The sequence below is a fragment of the Eumetopias jubatus genome, unplaced genomic scaffold (genome assembly GCF_037043125.1).
Source record: "Eumetopias jubatus isolate StellerSeaLion01/CBP00866 unplaced genomic scaffold, mEumJub1_p1.0 scaffold_4, whole genome shotgun sequence".
Taxonomy (NCBI): domain Eukaryota; kingdom Metazoa; phylum Chordata; class Mammalia; order Carnivora; family Otariidae; genus Eumetopias; species Eumetopias jubatus.
The window spans coordinates 173,100,887-173,126,035 of NW_028274810.1; the positions used below are offsets into that span (position 1 = coordinate 173,100,887).

Consider the following 25,149-nt stretch of genomic DNA (forward strand, 5'->3'; position numbering starts at 1 on the left):
ATGTGCTATGGTGAGCGCTGTGAATTGTGCAAGACTGTTGAATCACAGATCTGTACTTCTGAAACAAATAATGCAAGATATGTTAAGAAAAAAGAAAAAGAAGAAGATAGCAAGAGGGGAAGAATGAAGGGGAGTAAGTCGGAGAGGGAGACGAACCATGAGAGACTATGGACTCTGAAAAACAAACTGAGGGTTCTAGAGGGGAGGAGGTAGGGGGATGGGTTAACCTGGTGATGGGTATTAAGGAGGGCACGTTCTGTGTGGAGCACTGGGTGTTATGCACAAACAATGAATCATGGAACACTACATCAAGAACTAATGATGTAATGTATGGTGATTAACATAACAATAAAAAGTTTAAAAAAAAAAAGCATTGCCAATTGAATCATTCAAGTTTAAAGAGGAGAGCTTAGAAGATATTCCAAGATTGAACAAAAGTGGCCTCTCTGGGAGGTAGAAAATTGGAGAGAGAATCGTATGTGGTGAGGAGGGAGTAGTTTACATGCCAGTTTTCCCTGTGTTTTGTATTTATGAAGTCTTCACCATTCCCTTAGGTGCTCCTAGAGACCTTTTATGTACCCGTCTCTATTACTGCATAGGGTTAGGGTTATTATAAGAAATGACTAGTACATCAGCACAGAATCTGTAGCAGGTACCAGATGAATTTGGATATTCAACCAAAATAATCTATCAGTCATGAAAATTAGACTAAACAGTCTCATTTAAATTTCATATCTTGGCAAGTGCAGCTATCATTCATTTTTGAACATGCAATGTGCAAGGACATATAGCACCAACAAATCCTATTCAGTATTATCAGTATCGTTTTACTATTTTTATTACCTCTCTACATTGTGTTATTATTACAATGTTTGGAATTCAGGCTACCATTCTGTAAATTTCAATGGGAAGAGTCTTTTGGGCAAGCTCCATTCTGTTAAGTGAATTTAGAAAGGAAAAAGACAGGTGATGGCTTGATTGTGTAAAATGAAGAGGCCATTGGCTACCACACCAGTGGTATCTCAGACATAACTACAGAACAATCCTGGCATTTCTTTTGTAAAATCAAGTGTTTATATATGTTTTAGAAGAACAAATTGTTTAATTCCTATCATGTTTCATAATTTTCCAAAGTTAAAAAATGTCCCTTTTAAAGAGAAGTTACAAAGGGGATGGCATTTTAATGTGCTAAATCTATATATATGTAGAAAGCATGAGAACATAGACTCATAGAAGGCTAAAGAGGAAGAACTAAATGGGAACTCTTTCTAGAATTGCTTAGAAAGATTTTAAGAATTCTGATGCCTAGGCCCTACCAGATTATCCCAAAGCAAAATCTCTGAGTTATCCTGAAGTAAAATCTCAGAGTGGGGCTAAGCTCAGGCATTTTTTAGGGCTCTAGGTGGTTCTAAATAGCTGCCCAGGTTGAGAGCCACTGTTCATAACTTCACTTATTCACCAGATCTTATGGACAGAGACTCCTCAGTTAAGTAACATAGAAACAGTCTGCCAACCAAGCAGCTCTGTGGAGGAATTTTTTGTTGCCTGGGTTTCCTAAGAAAACATTTACTAAAGATAACTGTATCTGTGTTATTAAACACAAAACAGAATTTGACTTTGCATAATTTAACTTAAGAAAGACTATCCAAAAACAACATTCCTGTTTCTTAGACTTTGGGCAAGTCACTATAAGCCTGTCTTCTCTGTAAAACAGTAATGAAATATAAACCTTTCTATTTCTCAGACCTTTTATCAAAGTCCAGTACAGTGTGGGCAAGATTATGCCAGGAACTTTTATAAACATAGATCTAATGATTGTCTTCTAGGGTTGGGGTTTGGGCAATTGTTAAGAAGTTACTCTCTTCCTGCCCCCTAAAATAAGAACAGAATACACTGGAAGTGCTTTAAGAATTTGAATGGGCAATCCTGGTAGATTTCATCTGAAATCTATAATTCATCAGTAGGTAGAGTCAGTTGTACAACAAAGGGAAATTGCTCCCCAGTTGTCACACAGTGCAGAGCACTATAGTGGAGGTTGTGAGGTTCAGAGGCAGTGGTGATGGTGATGATGATGGTAGTAACTAACACATTAACTAGATTATCTCATTGAAATCCTACAAAAGTATAAGGTGGTACTTTCATATCCTTATTTTACCGAGGAGTGTAGAATTATTTTAGAGAGGAGAGGTTAAATGAATTGTCCAAGATCGCCAACTAGTAAGCAGTAGACCCAGGCTTTGAAACTGGTTGGCTGTTCCACAGTCTAAGCTCTCTCTCACTTCAGAGTTTTGTTTCAGACACTTACAGTCTAATTGCAGGGGACTCCTGCCTGCGATATTCCCTTGCTTATCAATCTGTGACTGAGTCAGATGGTGTATGTGTTAAAGCTCAAGAAAAAAAAATTTTTGGAATAATGACAAACAAGGAACTACCATGAGCACATTCATTAATGAGGTCTACCCTGTAGTTCGGTGTCAAGGACAGTATCTAGTTAAATAAAGCTCTGAATCTGAGACCTGTGTTACTGAAAAAAAAAAACTGACCAAGTCTTGTCCCCTGATCAGGAAATGCAATATGTATTTCACAGTGTGAAATTTAAACACCTTGTCACTTACTTACAGTAAGCCATTTCTGTAATAACCAAGGAGGCTTCAGGTCCAACAGAAGTGTTTCTTTGACAAAATGTCTGTAAGCAGACCCTTGATCCTTGTTCTTACTAATACTTGTTCCCTGATAGATTTTTTTTTTTGGTAGGTTTCTGTTTTTGTTTTTGTTGTTGTTGTTGTTTTAAATTTTATTATGTTAATCACCATACATTACATCATTAGTGTTTGATGTAGTGTTCCATAATTCATTGTTTGCATATAACACCCAGTGCTCCATTCAGTACGGTGCCCTCTTTAATACCCATCACCAGGCTAACCCATCCCCCCATCCCCCTCCCTTCTAGATCCCTGATGTTTCTTATGTTAATTAGCTAAAAAAGGTAGAATGCAAAAATTTTTGCTCAAGGCAAAAGTCCTTTTCAACAGGGTTTTCAATACAAAGTGATTGTTCTGTAAATTGTCATCTGAATGTAGCTAAACAGCCTATGAAAACAGTACTTGGAAAGCAAAATAGTTTTCATTCCTATTTGTTTAGCATTTAAGTGGTATTTTAATAATAGTACTGACCTTAAGATATATCTTTATCTTAACTCTAATGAAGCCGCCTTTCAAGTGAAGCCTCACCCAGCCCAGGGAACAGACATATATTTGAGAGAAGGAATTGCTAAGGACGCCCTCTAGAGACCAGTAACTGCACTTATATCCTTGGTAATTTCCTAAGTATTTTCACTGGTCATTACATTATTTGATACTCAATGCTCATTTTTAGAAAGAGATAACAGGCTAAGTGTGGTCATGTGACTTCCCCAAGCATGAACATCAATGATGAGGGGCAAAAAGCTGGAACTGAAGTGAAATCTCAGTGCCCTGCTTCCAAATTCTGTTGTTTTATATCCTTAAGTAAAAAGGCTGTATTGAACAATATAATTGTAAATGACAAAGAGATACTTTTCTTATCGGTGCACATGGCCAAACAGTCCCTGCGGTGGTCACAGGCCTGGGAAGCAGAGCAGTCCTCTGTGACTTCTGGGTCCACTGCACCAAGATTTTTGCACCAATTTCTAGTGTCCAAAGTGGATCTTCTTATTGGTACATTTCATCTTATTCATCTGAATAATGACAATTACCTTGTGCCTTCTATTTTAGATATACATTCTTCCCTCATTTTGTCAAGGTTTTCTCTTTCAGCTGGCCCACTAAATTGCAGCCAACCCCTTATCACAACTTTTGGTCTATAAGACCTTCTTGTATCTTATATAGTAAATGCTACTTTGCTATTGACAACATACCAGACAAAACATGCCATTGCTAAGGAACAGTCTTGGTCTCTGCTGAGTGCCATTGGAAGGTGATCAGAAATGAATGACTAAAGCTTAGCCTCTCCCAAGGGGTGAAAGTGGACAAATCCCTTTCTGAATGAGTCATTAATTGGGTGCAGATTTTTCTACAGTTGCATACACACATTCATGGCTTCCAGACATGCAAGGTTAGATGAGCACTGATGTGGTGTTTCTTCCCTCCTGCCACCTAGGCTGGCACCTGTCCAAATTGGGCTCTCCTTTCAGACCTCAGAGCTCCAGAGACAAGCCCTTCTCTAGATGTTGACCCAGTCACTCTTTCCCAGGACCCTCACCACCACTCCCATGGGCAAGCCTCCCAAGCCTCCCCAACTGCTCTCTAGTCCTGCTCCTTCCAGACTCTTCAATGCCCTGTACAGTTTTCTGTGTTGCTCCAGAAACCATGAACATTCTGCTGGATGTCCTCACTATCAGAGGGCACTGGTAGGAGCTGGTATAAGACCACAGACACAGACTGGTCAGTGGTCACCATCAGCAGAGCCCTACTACTGTCTGGGTAATAACTGTTAGGATCTCTGCATCCCCTCGATCCTCCTCACAGCATCTTCTCCTCTCTGTCTTCTCCATTCCCTCAGGGCCAGACCTCACCTCCAGATACTAAGTAGAGCAATCCCATGGAACCAGTTTAAAATGACTAGCCCAGAGGTGACAAACTGGGTCTCTATACAAGGTAGCTCTTACCTACGACACAGTCTAAATCCTCCCACAAAACTGACCAGAACTAGACAATCTCTGGATGGAGTGAGAGTGTGAGCAACAAGTGCTTGTCCGCAAGGGAAGCAGCAACCCTGCCCAGCACCCTTCGGAGGATCTTCCTGCCCCAGGTCCCAGGGTTTGGACATCCAGTAATCAGCTCAAAAGCCTTCTCTGTGACTTTATCAGAGGTCTAAGCAAAATAGTCAAATGAACAAATACTCAGTTCAGCATTTGTTCTCACATTAAAAAAAAAAAAAATGTCATTAGTTCCCAGGATTTCAGTCCTGAAGCAAGGCAGACTGGCTATTCAGTGTAGATGTATCGCCCTCTGGTGTTCAAAAAGAAATGGACTGTAAACAAGGAGTTTCAACTTTGAAAGATTCCTCACCCCAAATCACCCTTGATTTTCCGTATCCCTGAGGCCTCTCCCTCAGCCACCTGAGATTCCAAGAATTATGAGAAAAACACTCATGGAACATCAGGGTGGAGCAAGCCATGTCTAGAGGGGCACCACCCTTTTACTGCATTCTTCTGAGGCTGAAGTTTTGCAATAGTGTCAAGTAGTCAGTTGGGGGATTTGAACCATAACCTTACAAAAAGTTTTTGTTGAAGCTTCTGTCTGAAGGCAGAAACTTTGGGGCAGTTGTTGAACTTCTGAGGTCTCAGACACATCTACTCATTCGCTGGGCCAGGACAGAAGACGCAAGAGGTCCAGGCAGCAAATTCACAGTGAATAAATGCCTACCAGCTGCTATTGGGGGAAGGCAAAAGCCAAGAGACATTCCCTCTCCCTTGGGCACATTGCGGAAGTCCCCAGATGGCAGATCTTAGTCAGGTTTTCCTTGGCCAGCAGGATGGGGTGTTTTTATTTAAAGGCAGACACACATTCCAGAAATGGTTCCCCCAGCATCACATTTAGCAACTTTGATCCACAAGGCATGAGTCTACAACCTCTGGTTACCACCTAGAAGAGGAGGCAGCAACATGTCTACACTTAAAAGCATAATCCACGATACAAGGCAGCTAACAATAAGGACCAGATGATGGTACAGAAAATACATGCTGGAGGAGTTAGAAGGGGAGGATCCCCCTGGGAGCCAGGGCACAGGGACCAGGGACCTTCCCTTTGTGGTTCACACTGGGAAACTTCCGCTTGCTTTGTGCCCAAACTTGATAGCATAACAGATATATCCGTTTCCAAGCACTGCTGTAACAAGGTAGCATAAACTAGGTGACTTAGAACAACAAAAGTATATTTTCTCACAGTTCTGGAGGCTAGAAATCTGAAATCAAGGTGTTGGCAGGTGTGGTTCATTTTGGCAGCTCTGAGGGAGAATCTGGGTCACAACTTCCTCTTAGCTTCTGGAGTTGTAGGCAATCCTTGAGGTACCTCAATCTCTGCTTCTATAGCCATGGCATTCTTCCCTGGGTCTGCATCTTAACATGGTGTTCTTTCCATGTGTCTGTCTCTGTGTCTCCTCTTCTTATAAAGACATCACTCAAACTGGATTAAGGGACCATCCTACTCCAGTAGACCTCATCTTAACTTATATCTTAATTCCATCTGCAAAGAACCTACTTCCAAATAAGATCACAGTCACATGTATCAGGGGTTTAGACATATCTCTGTTAGTGATGCAGTTAAACCCACAGTAACAGGACTATAAAGTTGGGCAGATTTGGAGTTTGTATTTAGGCCTCCAGTGGTGTCTTGAGAAATGCTTAACAACCAGATTTTCATGGGGAGAGAAAGCCCTAGTTCATAGTGTTTGCAGATTTTCATGGTGTAACTATTCCCTCCAGGCCTGTTGCAAGCTACCAACATGACACCTAGCTTGCAAAATTCCAGAGAATTTAACAATGTGTGGCTGTCATCCACTGATACTAACTGGCTCCAGCATGCCACTGGGCCTATTATATTTAAAAATGTCACTGGTTAAAAGGAGTTATCCATTATAATTTGTTTTAAATATTTGCGTATGGAGGCCAAGATGCCCCTACAACTTTTGATTATCAAATTGTAAAATGATTGATTTATATATAACTCATATCAAATTTTAAATCAAGCATGCCTCTGGGTCATTCTGTTTTCTGAGCCTCATTTACCCTGAAATAGCTTCAGCATTTTCCTCCCAGCCCTTCCACATATTCTGCCCCCTACCTTGGTGTGTCTACCATCCATAGGTTCCCTGTCCCCCCCATACTCATTCCCAGATCTGACACCTCCCATATTCTCTCAGGACTCTGGCACTCAGCTCTTTCTCCACCGCAAGTCCTGTCACTGACTTGGTGCCCTTCAGCTCCCATGTGGTTTTCCCAGCCAGCACCCTTTCCCTCATGACTCCTTGCCCTACTACGATACCTGGATTTCCTCCAACTCTCAAACCTTGAATTCCAACCTCACACTCCAAGCCCGTCATTGCCTACCTCACCAGCTAACTCCTCTGTGCACACAACACTTACATTTCACTAACACCTCCAACTCCCCAAATCTATCAGCCATGTCCCTTTCTTCAACCCTTTTCCTGTTCAACTTAGACTCTGGCATGACCATTGTAACTATTCCCTTGTCGATATCCCTAATTTCTTCCACGACTGGCAGCCAGTATTCAATTGTACATTCACTGGTGAGGCAGATGTTGCCACCATAGGTCTCCAAACCCAGCTGCAACCCTGTCCCACATGCTTCTCTGTGTCCTAGAGGGCCCCAGTCTTTTTACTATGCTCCACCGCTCTCCTCCAATCTCCTGCTTCACTTTCAGCAAAAGACATTATGTCTGCATCACAGGAAAAAACATAGAGAGCACTCTATTGTTAACAAAGGATTTTCACATAGGTTCATTTAACCTACACAACAACTGGGACAAGTAGGCAGGGTATATGTTATTATTTCCATTTTACAAATCAAGAAACTGAGGCTCAGAGAATGTTCATGTCAGCATCAGATAATTATTAACAGAACCTGGGTAGAAACATAGGTCTCCCAATTCCGAGAATCCCAAGTCAAGCAGTAAAGTAGATGATTTGTCCAAGGGCACCAATAAGCCCTTGGCATCCAGGACGAGCACCCACATCTCTGGGTACCTTCCAAAGTCTTTATCTACCTCTAGAATATGCCACCTTCTCAGTTGCTTTACTGCTCTCAAAGGACCTAAGTTTCATTTATTCTTTGTTTAAAAATAAAAAGTAGGAAGATCTTGAATTGCGAGTTGTTACCACCAATGACTGTTTCCTTGTGTTAGTGTTTTTCCTGTAGAGGGTTCTCAGAGTCTTTGGTGAAACAAGCGTATTTACTCTCAGCTTCTGTCATATGGTTCAGAAGCTATGGAAACACCAGTGATGAGATGGAGAGAGCTAGACCAGGGTTCTGATCTAGAAATGTCATCCCATGGAGCCCAAATGCTTGCCCGTTGGCCTACAAAGGTGGATCATGGGTGGATCCATGCAGACTTACAAGCTGATTTTCTGTAAACACATGATACAAGCCAAAACCACTTCCATTGGGAATGGGGGACATAATGAGTCACTTGCTGCCAATTCCAGACAGATAAGAATCTCAGCTCTTTCCTGGGCCTTCCAGTGAAGCTAGAAAACCAAAGGGAATTTTCTTCTGTTGATAAAAAAGGACCACCTTGTCCCAGTTTTTCTACCGATACCTTGATTTGTTCATGCTGTACCTACATCATTGTGCATTGTTGTACATAGAGGCAGACATGCAAAAGAAGTGCTGACAGCCCCTCCGCCGTCATCTGGTACAACCTGCATGTCTGCCCTTCACATGTTGCCTTGGAGATACCCTCCACCGTATTGGACTGAACCCCACTCCCCTCAGAACTGATATCTATGAGGTACACCAGAAACACTGAACTGGGAGATGGATGCCTTTGCTTCTAACCGTGAACTTGGGTAAGACACATGCCTTCCTGTTCTCCATTCCTCCTCTCTCAGACAAGGGGTTTGCTGTGGCTGAAGCTAACTCAGCAACACCGTAAAGACTGCTTTTGCTGTCACCACAAAGAGAACTTCTGGGGAGAAACCCAGAAAGTGTTATTGGAAGAGAGGACAGAGGAGTCTCCTTTAAATGAGATTGATTTAGGGACTTACAGTAAGTTTGTCACTGGACAGTGTTTCCTAAAAGTGCTAGAGGAGATGGAAAGTGAGGAGCAGCAACATGTCAGGCCATGAGGAGTAAACCAAATGAAGGGAAAGCCCAGGCCTGTTCCATGGGTGAATCAGCAGACAGCACACACCTGTAGAATTATTGATTCATGCATGTTGTAAGCTGTTTTTATGGGCAGATTTTAGGGAGTGTTACAGGATTTTGCTGGCCCATGGGTACTTTGAAGGCAATGTAGGGTACTCTTGGTGGCTCTGAAGACAGTGGTTTAAGAGGGATACCTCACAGTCCCTGCACTTGGCAGTCCACAGTGACCATGTCATCCTCCCCCTTCCACAGAAGAGTGGAGTGGTGGGAAGAACACAGGGTCATTGCAAACATTAAATGAAATTATTCATGCAAAGCACAAGCATGTAGTTTTCAATAAAGGGGAGCAACTATTAATGTTCTGTGGATTACCTTAAAGGCAAAGGAAAGTGGAGCCCTCCCAGTAGCTCCAATTTGCACTTAAATTTGATATATTCAGACATGTGGGAAAAAAAATTGAGCCCCACCCCACTCCATCCACCCCCCAACCCCGGCTTCCACTGCTGCCCCTGAATTTGGACCTACAGCTAATGCCTTCAGACACGTCCCATCACAAAGGGTGCGGCACCTCAAGACCTGTGGGGAATGTAGCAACAGTGCTGGGAGGCAGCTACCACACAGGTTAAGAGTACCAGATGGAATCATTTAGACCTAGGTTAGAATCGTGGCTCTGCCACCTTAGACAACTTACTTCAACTCTCTGAACCTCAGTTTCCTCATCTTTAAAATGTGCAAACATTTGTTAAATAAATGTCTTTTGAGCAAATGGAAATAACACTACTTTCCACATGGCTCCTTGTGGCAATTAAGTGAGATAATTACTAAACCTGCTGGTGACATAAAAGATGTGATGGCTGATTTTATGTGTCAACTAGACTGGGCCATGGAGTGCCTGGTATCTGGTCAAACATTATTCTGGGTGTGTCTGTGAGGGTGTTTTTGGATGAGATTAACATTTGAATCTGTAGACTGAGTAAAGCAGATTACTCTCCCTATGTGGGTGGGCCCATTCAATCAGTTGAAGGCTTGAATAAAACAAAAAGGCTGACCCTCCTTCGAGTAAGAGGAAATTTCCTCCTGCCAGACTTTCCTTGGCCTGGGACATTGGTTCTTTCCTGCCTTCAGACTGTAACTGAACATTGGCATTTCCTGGGTCTCTATCCTGCTGGCATTTGGACTAGAACTGCACCATTGGCTCTTGTGGGTCTCTAGCATGCCAAATGAAGATCTTGGGACTTGTCAGCCTCTATGATTGTGTGAGCCAATTCCTTATAATAAATCATTGATATAGATAGGGATACAGATATAAACATTGCTAGATATCTCCTATTTGTTCTGTTTCTCTGGAGTACCCTAATACAGTAGGTGCTAAATACAAAAAAAGTTGTTTTTATGACTGCTATTTCTGTTATTTCAGAACTTGGCAAGAAATGTTGTCTATATGTAAAGCTGACTGAAATTATGTTTGAGAGACGGGTAAATGCCAATAATGGCCTAAATAACACTTACTATTTGTGTGCTGTTCAGAAGATTTGATCTTCTAAAACAAGCACTTATTATAACATGTATGTGGGTATGTATCAAGATATGTATACATTATATATTATAATATACGTAAGGCTCCTGGGGATATTTTATCTTTTCTGGCACAGGCCATGACTTTGAGAAAGAAAAATGTAGGAAGCAGACGGCTATCTCAGGACGCAATTTGGTTTTCTGGTGATGACCTTGGCTACCAGATGGTAGACACCCTGAAAGGGACACCTTGAAGACTTTGAGGGTCATCAGTGACTTGGCAGGTAGGAAACTTGTTTTCTAATCAAGACTTTCATCTAAAATCTGAGTTGGAGAAAAGGACAGTGTCAAATTAAAATTTATACTGTGAAAAGTAATAGAGGATAAAATGCCCAATAATTCTTAGGGAAAAATAGTACAGAGACTATCAGGAACAATACTTAGAGGTACAGATGTCTATTCACCAAGGTTTATTGAATACCTAGGTGACCTGGGAACTTTAATAGAGAGAGAGAGAGCATATGCATAATACATACTTAGACATGTTTGTATATGCATAGAACATTTCTGGAGAGTATGTGAAATTTGTCTCAAGTTCCATAGAGGGAAAGGACTGGGGACTGGGATGAGACAGAGAATTGTTTTTTATAGCATAAAGTTTTATAATGTTTAAGTTTTTACTACATGCATGTATAACTTTTCAATTAAAACTCTATTTTCATTAAACTGTTCTTGGGGCAGGATCACCAGTACCAAGAGGGGCCCACTTGCTTTGAGCAGCTGTGCACTGTCAATATTTAATACACCCCCCAACAGCATTGCCTTTCTGTCCTACTGCAACCAAGTCTTCCCCTTCTAGACATCTTCTACACCACCTTCAATGTTCTCTTTCAAAAATGTAGATTTACCTAAGCCAAGAAATCCTTGTTGCCTCCCGTTTCCTACAAGATAAAGTCCGATCTGCTCAGTAGGGCATTGTGGGAAGTGATACTGCACCTAGTACTACTGGTATCATTCCTGGGCCTTCCAGAAGTCCACTGCCTTCCTCTTTCCCACTGTCACTACCCTAAACCAAACTCATCATCTTCTTGGTTTATTGTGCCCTCCTGACAGTCCTTTCTCCAGTTTTTCTCCACTCCCCATCTGTTCTCCATACACTACATTGTTTTAAACATGCAAATAGTATCCTAAAGCTCCCCTGCTTATAACCCTTTAAACCTGCCCACTGGGGGCACCTGGCTGGCTCAGCTGGAAGAGCATGCAACTGTTCCTGTTGGGATTGTGAGTTCGAGCCCCATGTTGGATGTAGAGATCACTAAAAAATAAACTTTATTTAAAAAAAAAAAACTGCCCACGGATCTTAAGCTAAAATCCCAGCTCCTTAGCAGCGCCAGCCTCTTCCTCTTTCTCCAGTGCCATCTCTTCCCAATTCCTTGCTCTCTCCTCAGATTCAATTTCCACTAACCACTGTACACTGTTCAGTTCCTTGAAAACACCATTCTCTTTCCTCTGAGTCTTTGCACATGCTATTTCCTATCTTAAGAAACTCTTCTACTCTCTTATCCCCGGTCTTCCAACCCTGCCTGGCTCACTCCTTCAGCATAAAGGGTCATAAAAATAAGAATGTCATAAGAAAATCATAAATAATTGAGGAAGAAAAAGTTACCCATTTGAGGAGGAATCCTGTAGGAGTTCAGCTATCAGAAGGGAGCTGTATGGAGCTCCTGGTTGGTGCAGTTGGTTAAGCATCTGACTCTTGGTTTTGGCTCGGGTTGTGATCTTAGGGTTGTGAGGTCAAGCCCTGAGTCAGACTCCGTGCTCAGTGCAGAGTCCGCTTAAGACTCTATCTCCCTCTCACTTTGCCCCTCCCCCCCTTTCTCAAATAAATCTTAAAAAGAAGAAGAAGAAGAGAACTGTATGAGTAAGACAATTGATGCAAGAAAGGGCTGGGCAGGCTGGAGAATGGAAAGAAGAGAGGTCCCTCTGGTGAATAAAGTGGAGAGGACTGAGTGAATAGGTGGCAGAGGGGAGTGGCTAGAGAAGGTGAAAAGACCTTGAAAGCCAAGATAGAGTTTGATCTTCATTTTTTAAACAGTGGGAAAACTTGAACTGTTTTTGAACTGGCAAATGATAACCTCCAGTACTTATTTTAGAAAGATGTGAAAAACAGAATGCAGAGGAATGAAGTTGGGGAGCTGGATGATCTTAGGGAAAGAGGATGAGAGCCTGCCCCAGGGCAGCAGCAGGCGGAACTAGCAGGAAGCAATGGATTTGAAAGAGATGTGGAGATAACCTCCTGGGCTTGATGACCAAGTGAAGGGGAAGAGAGATCCAGGAATAAGAGAGGACTCACAATGCTAGCCAGAGTAACTGGGAATATGGTGAGGTCATTGGCTGAGATGGGAATCACAAAAGGAGAGCAGCTTTGGAGGAAGATAGTGAATTAAGTTTGGAACATGTCGACTTCTGGGTATAAGGTCAGGAAGCCCAGGTCCATAATTAAAATCAGACACAACCTAGGGTACAGCATGCAGGGCCTTTCACGGAAACCACCTGTTAGGGTTGGTTTCATCTTTTCTGGTGTGGCATGTTTCCATGACTCCTGTTTTCCATATCCTGACAAAGTCATGTGAATTGTTTGCCTTGCATGCAGAGAAGGAGTTGTAAAAGCACAAGGAAAGTAGAGATAAGGTCTATGAGTAGGAGAAGACCTATTGTGCCCGGGGTGAAATTTGCGCTAAAAAATTGTTTTTCTCTCCAAGCTTGTGTTAATCACTACTCTTTCTCTTCAAGTCCTAGTTCTGCTGTGATGAGCAACCTGAACTCTCAGGACAACTTCACTTCTACTCTGCCCTCAGCCCCTGGGGCACTTTGAAGTCCACAGTGCAAATATTTTTCACATAGTTATGCAGTTCCTTTTTCGCTTTTGAACTCTTCACAGGTGTATATCTTGTCTCCTTAACTAAATCTTAATTTATTAGGAGCTCAATTGATGCCCAACATTTAGTTTTTTTAATTGTCATATATTAGGTTTTCAAAAAATACAAAGTGGATTGAAACTGACACTGGGGAAGAAAGGAGAAAGGACAGTAACCACCTTGAAAGGACAGAGTAATCAAGAGATAATATGTTGGTTAGAGGTGTGAGATAGTATCAGTTCCTAACATAGAAAGGAAACTATTCTAACATAAAAGAAATGCTTTACCCCCCTCTTCTAATAATAATGACTTTGCATTCTAAATATGCTTAAAAGGAGGAGAGGAATACTGGTATTCTAATTGTCAAGTAAGTTGTCTTCTCAACTGGCTAAAGGGTCTGTTTTTCAGGCACCACCTTTGGCTTATAAGCAATATTGATAAAATACAGGACTTGTCCTTTACAGTTAATTATATTTAGTTGTACTAAACAGTGTAAGACTGAGGGTTAAGTTTTTCACTTCCTTTTAGTTCTTCCTTTTAGTTAGAGGTCCACTTGTGTGGCCATTGAGATGTTTGGGCAACTTAAAAGAAGGGTCTTCATGACTCAGCTCATTACATAATTCCCTGGGTAGAGGAATGAAGGTGGAACAACCCCAAGTATTGCCAGTGGGCGGATTGTGCACTTGTCATGATGGAGGAAGTTGTATGTGGAGGCGGGGGGGAGAAGAGATTTTGTTGCTAGCTGGTAAGTACCAATAGGCCTCAGATCACAAAGATCTCTCTAGCTGTCTTGCCAGAAGTGCCTGTCAGTCTACCATCGACATCACTATTTAATATGGAACCCCCCATTAAGATCACCCTTCAGCATGTACAGGGGCATTGGAAGAATGAGACCTACAGCTCATAGCTTTCAACAGGGAGTGCAGTTAGGAGTAGGAAAGGAAGTGGTTCAAAAATGGATCTGAGACGACTCTTGGGAACAGCATGAAGCTGACTCTGGAGGTTGGCAAAGACAAGGGGGAAAAGACACTGGAGTGATTGCTTCACAGTCTTGCCAAGGGCTCCATTCCCACTCCTTTTAGAGCATACCTTTCCCCTTCTGAGATTCCCCCAGGCACCAGGTGACCAGCAGGAGAGGTCCTTCTTTGCCCTGGTGGGAGCAACATCTGTGGGCTCTGTGTCACATTCCTTTCCAGACTTCACAGGCCTCAGGTTACAAAGGTCTCATTGCACAATTCTTAGGAGAATAGGCATGGAGGCTGGACTGGGATAAAGGAAAGTCCTGTATATGTCAGAGATCCAGGTGGGGCCAGATGCCAAGGCACCCCAGGTGGTGCCAGCAACAGAAAGAATCAAATGTCTTGATCTCTAGCGAGGTAGCTTTCTCTACTTTTATTTTTTTTCCCCAAGGCTGTTAAATAAGACTTATCAGGATGCATCTTTTTGGGTAATTTGATGGAAAACACTTCAAAAGTTCACTTGGCATACCTGTGTTTCCGTTTTACTGGAGAGATTTGAGAGTTCAAAATCCACAATGAAGAATCTGAAACTAAAGCTCTTTTTATCCTTCCACTTTTCATAATCAACTTTCTCCTATAGTTTTGTGCTAAGTATGTACGAAATTACTCAATATATTACACAGCCTTTGAAATTAATATGGAAGCTGAAAGATACTACCACAGTCCTGTTTAAACCCTATGCCATGATGGAATGTTCTTTTCTATTAGTGATCATTTAATAATTCTTTTTGTTAAAGATAATCTGTGTAGATAGCTAGAAACATATGGAAGATCCTTACAGGACATATATTTTTCAGTTGGTTAAAAAACAATCTAGTGACCTAGAAAATATTCATCAGACCTCTGGAACTGGCGACTTTAGACAGATATTAATATATTTGCAGTGAATTGAATTGGAAAAAGCTCTGAGTGTCTGTATCCAGGGAGTGCCTAGGCTCAAACTTACAGATTAATTAGAGATGCAAGACAGATACAGCTCTACATAAAACAAACAAATCTAAGGCAGCTCCTAAGTTATCAAGGTAATTCCAAATAAAATATTAATTTGCAGGATAAGTTAGGAAAGGCTCATAAAGGAGACATATTAGGTAATAAGGGTAGGCCAGTTACCACAGATGGTATAATATCCACACCTGCCAGATGAAGTGTTCCACTCATACATTTATGGAGTACACATATATATATCACAGAGTATGCACACACATATACATAAACAAAGCAATCTACCTAAACTGGAAAAGACAAGGCCACAGAAAGTTTGCATATTTATTATATAAAGCAAAAAGGCCATTAATGGTATAAATGCCTTTTTTTTTTCAGCAAACTACTACTAATCCTGCCTCAAGGCAGAGTAACTTGTTGATTGCCCAGGATTTATTTTCATTGTTATCTATGGGGTCTTGGGTGCCTTTTCTTGACCTTGACCAAAGCTTATTTTATTTGGGTTGTAAAGGCTAGGAAAGCTTTGGTGATTAGTGTCACCTACATAGAATACTTGATTTTACCAATAACCACATCAAGGGGGTAAAATGAGATTTCCTCTCTTAGGATATTCTAAAATAGCTGAAATAAGAACCAATAAATTCATTCAGCATGAATTAGGAGCAGAGAATATTGAAGGAGCCACCAGGCTGAAAGTAAGAGGCTTTAAGCTATATTCCCCAAGCTAGCATTCACTAGCTTAACGACCTAAGTCAAGACAACAACCTCTCTATGCTGGTTTTTTCTCCTGGAAATGAGGACATTGGAATGGATGATCTCTTACTTCCCTTCTAACTCTTAAAATTCTGTGGTATGTGACTAACACAACGGTCAGAAAACATTATAGTCAATAAATATGTGTGGACAAGTTAGGACATTCTATGTTTTTTGGATATTATTTTAGGTTAGACCTAAACTTCGTTGTCACTGACTAAGAATGAATTCTAAAAATTGGACTGATGAAGTTTTAATTTGCAAGGACCTAAGAGGTTGGGTCATAACAAAATTGTAAAAATTATAGTGGCTTCTCTAGAGGGAAGTTGGATATATACTAGAGTTAATGTGAAAGTGCATTTTGTTTTTATCTCGACCTCTGGATTTACTGACATGTTTTGGGTTATTATTACTTTTATGGTGTATACAGTGTTGGTCTTACTGCTGAGATATATTTATTCCTGATGTGATAGAGACCAAAGAGTGTTAAAATTGTGTCCTGTGGTTAGAGATTGGGTCTCCCCTCTCCTTGTCTATTGCTGGTGGGGTCTCCTGTGGGTAACTAACCTACCTGTCAGAACACTAGACTGCTGCTTCTACTGAGGGAATGTGGCCATAAACTTAGCTCTTGCAGGCAAATCTCAGCGTGCCTGCCTGAACAGTCCTGTACTTGGCTCCGGGGTCGCAGTGTGCTGAGACACGGAGAGAGGCCAATGGAGATGAGTCAGGACCTGGCACCCACCCCATGCTCCGCCCTACTGGTAAACAGAACAGCTATTTGCCCGTCACTCGAGCCTCTCAGGGCCCCAAGACTCCAGGAAGAAACAAATACTTTAGAAGCCAAAACCCCAGGGCAAGGTAAAGAAAACAGAAATGTCCACATCCCCAGTGATGATTTCACTGGCATGAGTGCTTTAGAGGGGGAGGAGCTGTAAATGGTTCCAGCTGAACTATTTTACCTACTTCTGAACCATAAGGCCCTTCTCTTTCACTGTTTATAGGGGATGATGACCTTTTTGCCTTTTAAGCCTTGAAATCTCAAAACCAGACTTTAGAATTAATCTTGGTTGCTAACCCCTAATAAATTTATTTCTCCTTTTTTTATTACTTTTGTTTTTATTTTTATACTGTCTTCTACTAAAATACTTCTTTAAGTTAACTTATTTTCTGTTTAGTTATTTTTCCCTGTCATTTTGGGGAAAAGCTATTAAAAGAATAAACATTACCAGGCAATAAATGTAAACTACTTTACAAAGTAATTTTACACTGACTTCTTGAGGTAACTGTTTCTTTTGCATTTTTGCAATGGTTGGGGAGAGAACAGTGAGGGGCTAACAGTCTTGGAAATGTACTCATCTGGCTTCATGACAATAAATAAGTCTGGCTTTTGGGAGGATGCACCTCAGCTCTCTTTCTGGTGGGACTATCTTTGGCCTTTTTTCTGCTCACTTTACTGTAAAGTGTCTGGTGCATAGTCTGTGCTTATACTATTATTCCTAAGCCTGAAGATACACTCATCTTATGGTCTTCTCCTCCTATTTTTTAGATACCAGCAATTTCTGTTCTAAGCTTAGCAATTGTTACATACCTGAACTGGAGGCATGGCTGGCTGATTCCTTCTAGCTCAGTCAGGTAGCGTCCCACCTCTAATATATCAATAGGTGAACCTTCTGTTACCTTTTACTCAGTAGCCATGGCTGAGCCTGGGCTGGATATTATGATGTCACAGAGTAGAATCCTTGCTCCTCCCAAAGGCCCAGCTGAGATCTTCTAGATTCAGCATTTTCTGTCTTGCCCAGGATGGGAGTTTGGGAAGGTTAATCCCTTTATTTCTTCTTTTTTTCCCCCAAAGCTTTTATTTATTTATTTGACAGAGATAGAGAGAGAGAGCACATGAGCAGGGGGAGAAGCAGGCTCCCCACTGAGCAAGGAGCCCAATGCGGGGCTCCATCCTAGGACCCTGGGATCATGACCTGAGCCAAAGGCAGCCACTTAACTGACTGAGCCATCCAGGTGCCCCTAATCCCTTTATTTCTTAACTGAGCCATAGAATCATAGAATCTTACTATGAGCAGAGACCTTGGAGACCTAGTGACTAGATTTTAATCTAACTCCCTTATTTTACAGATGAGAAAATTCAGATTCCAGGTAGTTAAGTGGCAGAGCTTAATCTAAACCCAGATGCCCTCAGTGTTAGCCCTCTGTCCTTCTGAACACACTGCACTCATGCTGGGCTCTACTCTCTGGATTTTGTCAACATCATTGTTCTCTGATAGACAGCTTGTTGGATGATTTTTACCTGAATCCACCCATGACAAGAAACCATTCAGTTAATGTGTATCATGGGAAGAGGACAGAGTCTCAGGGAAGATCATTAGTTTTTCTGACAATCTATAGGCACCAGAAATAGCCAACTTTGGTCCTGGCCCAAACAGAAATTCTGAGCCACCAGACCAATTCTAGATTAATAAGTAATGGGACTTCTGAGTAACTGATGTTCTCAATGAGATTTGATAATAAGGAAGAATGCCCAACCCAGGATTAGTTTTGGCTGCAATGCCATACATGTTTCTAGTGTTTGTTGAGGAGAGAATGGGAAAGAATAATCAGTAGAGAAATAGGTTTTCACTGGAATTTACTCTCTTTCATACCATTCACTTTCTCTAGATACTGTCTCCATATGGCATTAAAAAATTATCTGCATTGCATGAGATGACTTGTATCTGTGAAGCCAGAATCGTGTACTTGCAAAATCTCTCAAGAGGGGAACATATATTCCACTTTTATAACACCAACAACTAGCATTTTACATCATGTTTTAGCATTTACAAGCCATTTTCACATATATCATTTCATTTAATCTTCACAGCTCAGTGAGGTAAACAGTGTATTATTTTTAGTACAATTTTATGAGTGAGAAAATTATTAACTTAGAGAGGTTGTGACTTGCACAAGATCACAAAGCTAATTAAGTGGAGAGAGTAACATCAGCTACAAACTAGATCTTCCAACCAAGCATTTTCCCTACCACGGAGCTTCCCCAGGGTGGGAGGAATTGTCATGTGGTCCTGGAAGTCACTTGAAGGCAATCGCAGTAGGCAACCTTTTGATTAACAAAGAAGAAAGTATTCCTCTGGGTCATAAATACTGCTTTACTAACCTCCTACATGTCTCAATAAAAACTTAGAGAAACGGTTAGTGAACACTAATTTCAAACTTTAAAATAATATAACCATTGCCCTTCTACCTGACAATTCCACATCTGTGAATTCTACTAAGAGAATTATCATGGATATGAATAATATTTAGCTATAAGAGGTTCATTCTTTGAAACATTGTTTATAATAGAAAACAAATTAAAAGCTCAATATTAGAAAATTGGTAAAATGGATTATGTTTAACTCATGAAAATAATGTTGTGGGTGAAGTTTTCCAGAACTTTAATCATTCATGTGCTATCTTTGGAATAGCACCATCTGCACTAATATCTACTTAATATCTTCTTTAAATTAACTCTCACACTTTACTGAAACAAGAGAATTTAAAGGTAATTTTTTATCACTACATAAATAAAAATGTAGTATAATTACCTTAGGTGTCAGATAACTATAAAAACAGATATAACAAAGTCTGGCTCTCGGCCAGTCCCACCCACCCACCACTATACCTGCAGCAGTTATGACCCTGCCACACACAGGACACCCCTGGAACACCTAGTTCTGGTGACCAGGGGAACTGCACTTCTGGGCCCCCACAGGACATCCCTACCTAAGGCCACTTCTTTAAGCCTGGTAGATGTAGCTGAATTATCTAATATACAGAAACAGAGTTAGGCAAAATAGGAGAGTGAGGAATATGTTCCAAGTGAAAGAACAAAACAAGACCTCAGGAAAAGAACTGAACAAAGCAGAGATAAGCCATCTACCCAATAGAGTTCAAAGTAAATGTCATAAAGATGTTTACTTTATGAACTCAGGAGAAGATTGGATGAACACAGTGAGAACTTCAATAAAGAGACAGAATGTAAGAAAGTACCGATCAGAGCTATGGGATACAATAACAGAAATCAACAATACACTAGAGGAAATAAACAGCAGATTAAGTGATACAGAATAATGGATCTGCAATCTGGAAGACAGGGTAGTAGAAGTCACCCAAATTGAAAAGAAAAAAGAATTTTTAAAAATGAAGATAGTTAAACGGACCTGTAGGACAACATCAACACAAAATAAAAAGATGTAAAATATGACATCAAAACCATAAAACATGGTGGATAAGGAATAAAAAAGTAGTGTTTTTATAATGTGTTCCAACTTAAGTGACCACCAACTTAAAAGAGTACTAAATACATAGGTTGTTATATATGAACCTCATGATACCCACAAGCCAAAAACCTATAATAGAAACACAAAAAATAAAGAAAAAGAAATCCAAATATAACACTAAAGAAAATCATCAGATCACAAGGGAAGAGATAAGATAAGAAGAAAGGAACAGAAAAAAACTACAGCTCTTTTGCTCAGGCCCATGACGCTGGCAGGATGGGCAAGTATCATGGTCTTCATACTTCCAGGAAGCTCAGTAGCCACCAACAAGATCAGAAGTGGTATGATAAACAGTACAAGAAAGCCCATTTGAGCACAGCCCTGAAGACCAACCCTTTTGGAAGCTTTTCCCATATGAAGGGAATTGTGCTGGAAAAAGTAGGGGTTGAAGCCAAACAGCCAAATTCTGCCATCAGGAAGTGTGTCAGGTCCAGCTGATCAAGAATGGCAAAAAAGAAAAGAAAAAAAAAAACAAAACCCACAGCCTTTGTAACCCAACATAGTTGTTTGAATTTTATTGAGGAAAATGATGAGGTTCTGGTTGCTGGATTTGGTCGCAAAGGTCATGCTGTCAGTGACATTCCTGGCATTTGCTTTAAGGATGTCAAAGTAGCCAATGTCTCTCTTTTGGCCTTATACAAAGGCAAGAAGGAAAGACCAAGATCATAAGTTTTGATGGTGAAAACATGACAATATTAAATTTTCATATACAAAAAAAGAAAACTACAAAATAATGAGAAAACAATTAACAAAATGGAAATAAATACATACCTATTGATAATTATTTTAAATATAAATGGATTAAATGTTCTAATCAAAAGAAAATGTGGGTGAGTAGATTAAAAAGAGAAAACAAGACCCATCTATATGCTGCCCACAAGAGACTCAGATCTCACTTCAGATCTAAAGACACACAGACTGAAAGTGAAGGTATAGAAGAAGATATTCTATGCAAATAGAAACAAAAAGAAAGCTGGGGTAGCAATATGTATATCAGACAAAATAGACTTTATTTTTTTAAGATTTTATTTATTTGAGAGAGAGAGTGAGCATGAGCAGGGAGAGGAAGAGGCAGACTCCCCACTGAGCAGGGAGCCTAGCGTGGGGCTCAATCCCAGGACCCCAGGATCATGACCCAAGCCAGAAGGCAGAAGCCCAACAGACTGAGCCACCCAGGTGCCTCAAAATAGACTTTAAAACAAAAGCTGTAAAAGACAAAAGGAGAAATACAACAAGAAGATATAATAATTATAAATATGCACCCAACATAGGAGCACCTAAATATATAAAGCTAATATTAACAGACAAAGAGGGAGAAATTGACAATAATACAATAGTAATAGGGGACTTTAACACTCCACTTACATCAATGGATAGATCATCCAGATGGAAATTAAGAAACATTGGCTCTAAATAACACATTAGACTAGATGGATGTAATAGATATATACAGAACATTGCATCGAAGGCAGCAGAATACACATTCTGCTCAGGTGCACATGAAACATTCTTCAGTATAGATTACATTTCAGGCCACAAAAGTTTCATTAGATTCAAGATTAAAATCATATCAAGCATCTTTTCTGATCACAATGGTATGAAAGTAGAAATCAATTACAAGAAGAAAACTGGGAAAACAAACATGGAGACTAAACAACATGCTACTAAACAATCAATGGGTCAGTGAAAAAAATCAAACAGGAAATAAAAAAAATCTGTGAAAAATGAAAATAAAAACACAACATTCCAAAATCTGTGGGACGCAAAAGCAGTTCTAAGAGGAAAGTTTATAGTGATACGGGCCAACCTCAAGAACAAGAAAAGTCTCAAATAAACAATCTAACCTTAAACCTAAAAAGAACTAGGAAAAGAAGAACAAACAAAGCCCAAAGTTAGTAGAAGGAAGGAAATAATAAAGATCAGAGTGGAAATAAATGGAATAGAGACTAAAAGAACAATAGATAAGATCAATGAAATTAAAAACTGGTTCTTTAAAAAATAAAATTGAGGAAACTTTAGCCAAATTCATCAACAGAAAAAGAGAAAGGATTCAAATAAATGAAGTCAGAAATGAAAGCAGAGGTTACAACTGATACCACAGATATGTGAAAGATCATAAGAGACTACCAAAACAATTATATGCCAGCAAATTGGACAGCCTAGAAGAAATGGATAAATTCCTAGAAACAGAATATTCTGAGACTGAATCAGGAAGAAACAGAAAATATGAACAGACCAGTCACTCTTAATGAAATTGAATCAGTTATTAAAAGTCCAGGATCAGACAGCTTCACTGGTGAAATCTACCTAATATTTAAAGAAGAGTTAATACCTATCCTTCTCAAACTATTCCAAAGAATTGAAGAGAAAGGAATGCTTCCAAACTCATTATACAAGACCAGCTTTACCCTGATAAGTAAACTGGACAAAGATACCATAAGAAAATTACAGGCCAATATCCTTGATGCACATAGATGCAAAAATTCTCAAACAAACAAACAAAAAGAGGTCGAGGAAAGATGGCGGAGGAGTAGGGGACCCTATTTCAACGGGTCCCGGAATTGAGCTGGATATCTACCAGACCACTCTGAGCACCCACGAAACCAGCCTGAGATGTAAGAAGATCTGGATCTCTACAAACAGAATATCGCAGGCGGTTGGTTTCGAGGTACGAAGCAGGAAGCCGTGATTCCGTGATTCCGCGGGCAGATATCAGAGGATAAACGGCAGCAGGAGGGAGCCTGGCCGTGGGGATCCTACACCACCAGTGAATGACAGCCTCGCACGCTGGGGATGGGGCACAGACTCGCAGAATGGTAGCAGCGGGGAAAGGACTTTAGGGCAGCCCCCGGGGCGGAAACCCAGAGCGGCGGGGTTGTGCGAGCGATCGCTGGGCAGCTGGCAGTTTTAGAAGCACAAAGGGCAGAGACGTGCTCTGACCTGGAGGCAGGACTGGGGGCGCTGCGGAGGGGTGCACAACCCAGGCCGCTGCAGTTTATAGCAGCACAGACAGAAACGGAGACATTGTGGCCTGGAGAGCTCACTGAAGAACAGACTGCAGTCTCTCTGCTCTGAGGCAGAAGATTGGAAACAGTCTCTTCTGCTCTGACTTATGGAAGAGATGTGGAAAGCCACCAGGGAAAGCCACCAGAGAACAAAAGCCCCCAAAACTGATTCCCGCTGCGCCCATCCCCCGCCACAGGGGGGCAGGGCAACTCCGCCCAAACAGGGTTGCCTGAGTAACAGCGTGGCAGGCCCCTCCCCCAGAAGACAGGCTGGGAGAACAAGAGGACAGCAACCCTAAGTTCCCAAGAAAACAGGTGCATCTTGCTTGGGTTCTGGTCAATAATTTGGACTCTATACATTCCCTCAAACACCCATCAACAGAATGACTAGGAGGAGCCCCCAAAATGGAAAAGACTCAGAGATTATGACCTATGCTGCAGATTTACAAATGGATGCAGGTATAACCAAGATGTCAGAGATGGAATTCAGGCTAGCAATTGTGAAAACAATGGCTAGAATGGAGAAATCAATTAATGGCAACATAGAGTCCCTAAGGGCAGAAATGAAAGCTGAATTGGCAGAACTTAAAAATGCTATCAGTGAGATCCAATCCAATCTAGATAATCTAACAGCTAGGGTAAGTGAGGCAGAAGAACAAATAAGCGACCCGGAAGACAATACAATAGATAGAAAGGGAAAAGAGGAGGGAAAAACAACTCAGAATCCATGAAAATAGAATCAGAGAAATAAGTGACACCATGAAACGTTCCAATGTCAGAATAATTGGAATCCCAGAGGGAGTGGAGAGAGAGAGAGGACTAGAAGATGTATTTGAGCAAATCGTAGCTGAGAACTTCCCTAATCTGGGGAATGAAACAAACATTCGCGACCTAGAGGCAGAGAGGACCCCTCCCAAGATCAAGGAAAACAGGCCAACACCCTGGCATGTAATAGTAAAACTTGCAAACCTTAGAACCAAGGAAACCATCTTAAGGGCAGTTAGGGGCAAGAGATTCCGTACAGAAGGAGGAACATCAGAATAACGGCAGACCTATCCACAGAGACCTGGCAAGCCAGAAAGTCCTGGCAAGACATATTCAGGGTACTAAATGAGAAGAACATGCAGGCAAGAATACTTTATCCAGCAAGGCTTTCATTTAGAATGGATGGAGAGATGCAGAGTTTCCACGACCGGCAGAAACTGAAAGAATATGTGACCACTAAGCCGGCCCTGCAAGAAATATTAAGGGGGGTTCTATAAAAGGAGAAAGACCCCAAGAGTGATATACAACAGAAATTTACAGGTACAATCTATAAAAACAACGTCTTCACAGGCAACATGATGACAATTAATTCATATCTTTCAATAATCACTCTCAACGTGAATGGCCTAAATGCTCCCATAAAACAGCATAGGGTTGCAGATTGGATAAAAAGACAGGACCCATCCATATGCTGCCTACAAGAGACTCATTTTGAACCTAAAGATACATCCAGACTGAAAGTGAAGGGATGGAGATCCATCTTCCATGCCAGCTGACCTCAAAAGAAAGCTGGGGTAGCAATTCTTATATCAGACAAATTAGATTTTAAACTAACATCTGTAATTAGAGACACAGAAGGACACTATATCATTCTTAAAGGGTCTATCCAACAAGAAGATCTAACAATTGTAAATATCTATGCCCCCAACATGGGAGCAGCCATCTACATAAGCCAACTGTTAACCAAAATAAAGAGTCATATTGATAACAATACGTTAGTTGTAGGAGACCTCAATACTCCACTCTCAGCAATGGACAGATCA

General features: G+C 40.9%; 1 pseudogene; it reads left to right on the top strand.

The window, feature by feature from the left end:
• The first annotated feature begins 20,552 nt into the window (after nt 1–20,552).
• On the top strand, nt 20,553–21,005 carry LOC114216620 (small ribosomal subunit protein uS12 pseudogene; annotated as a pseudogene).
• The last annotated feature ends 4,144 nt before the right edge of the window (nt 21,006–25,149 follow it).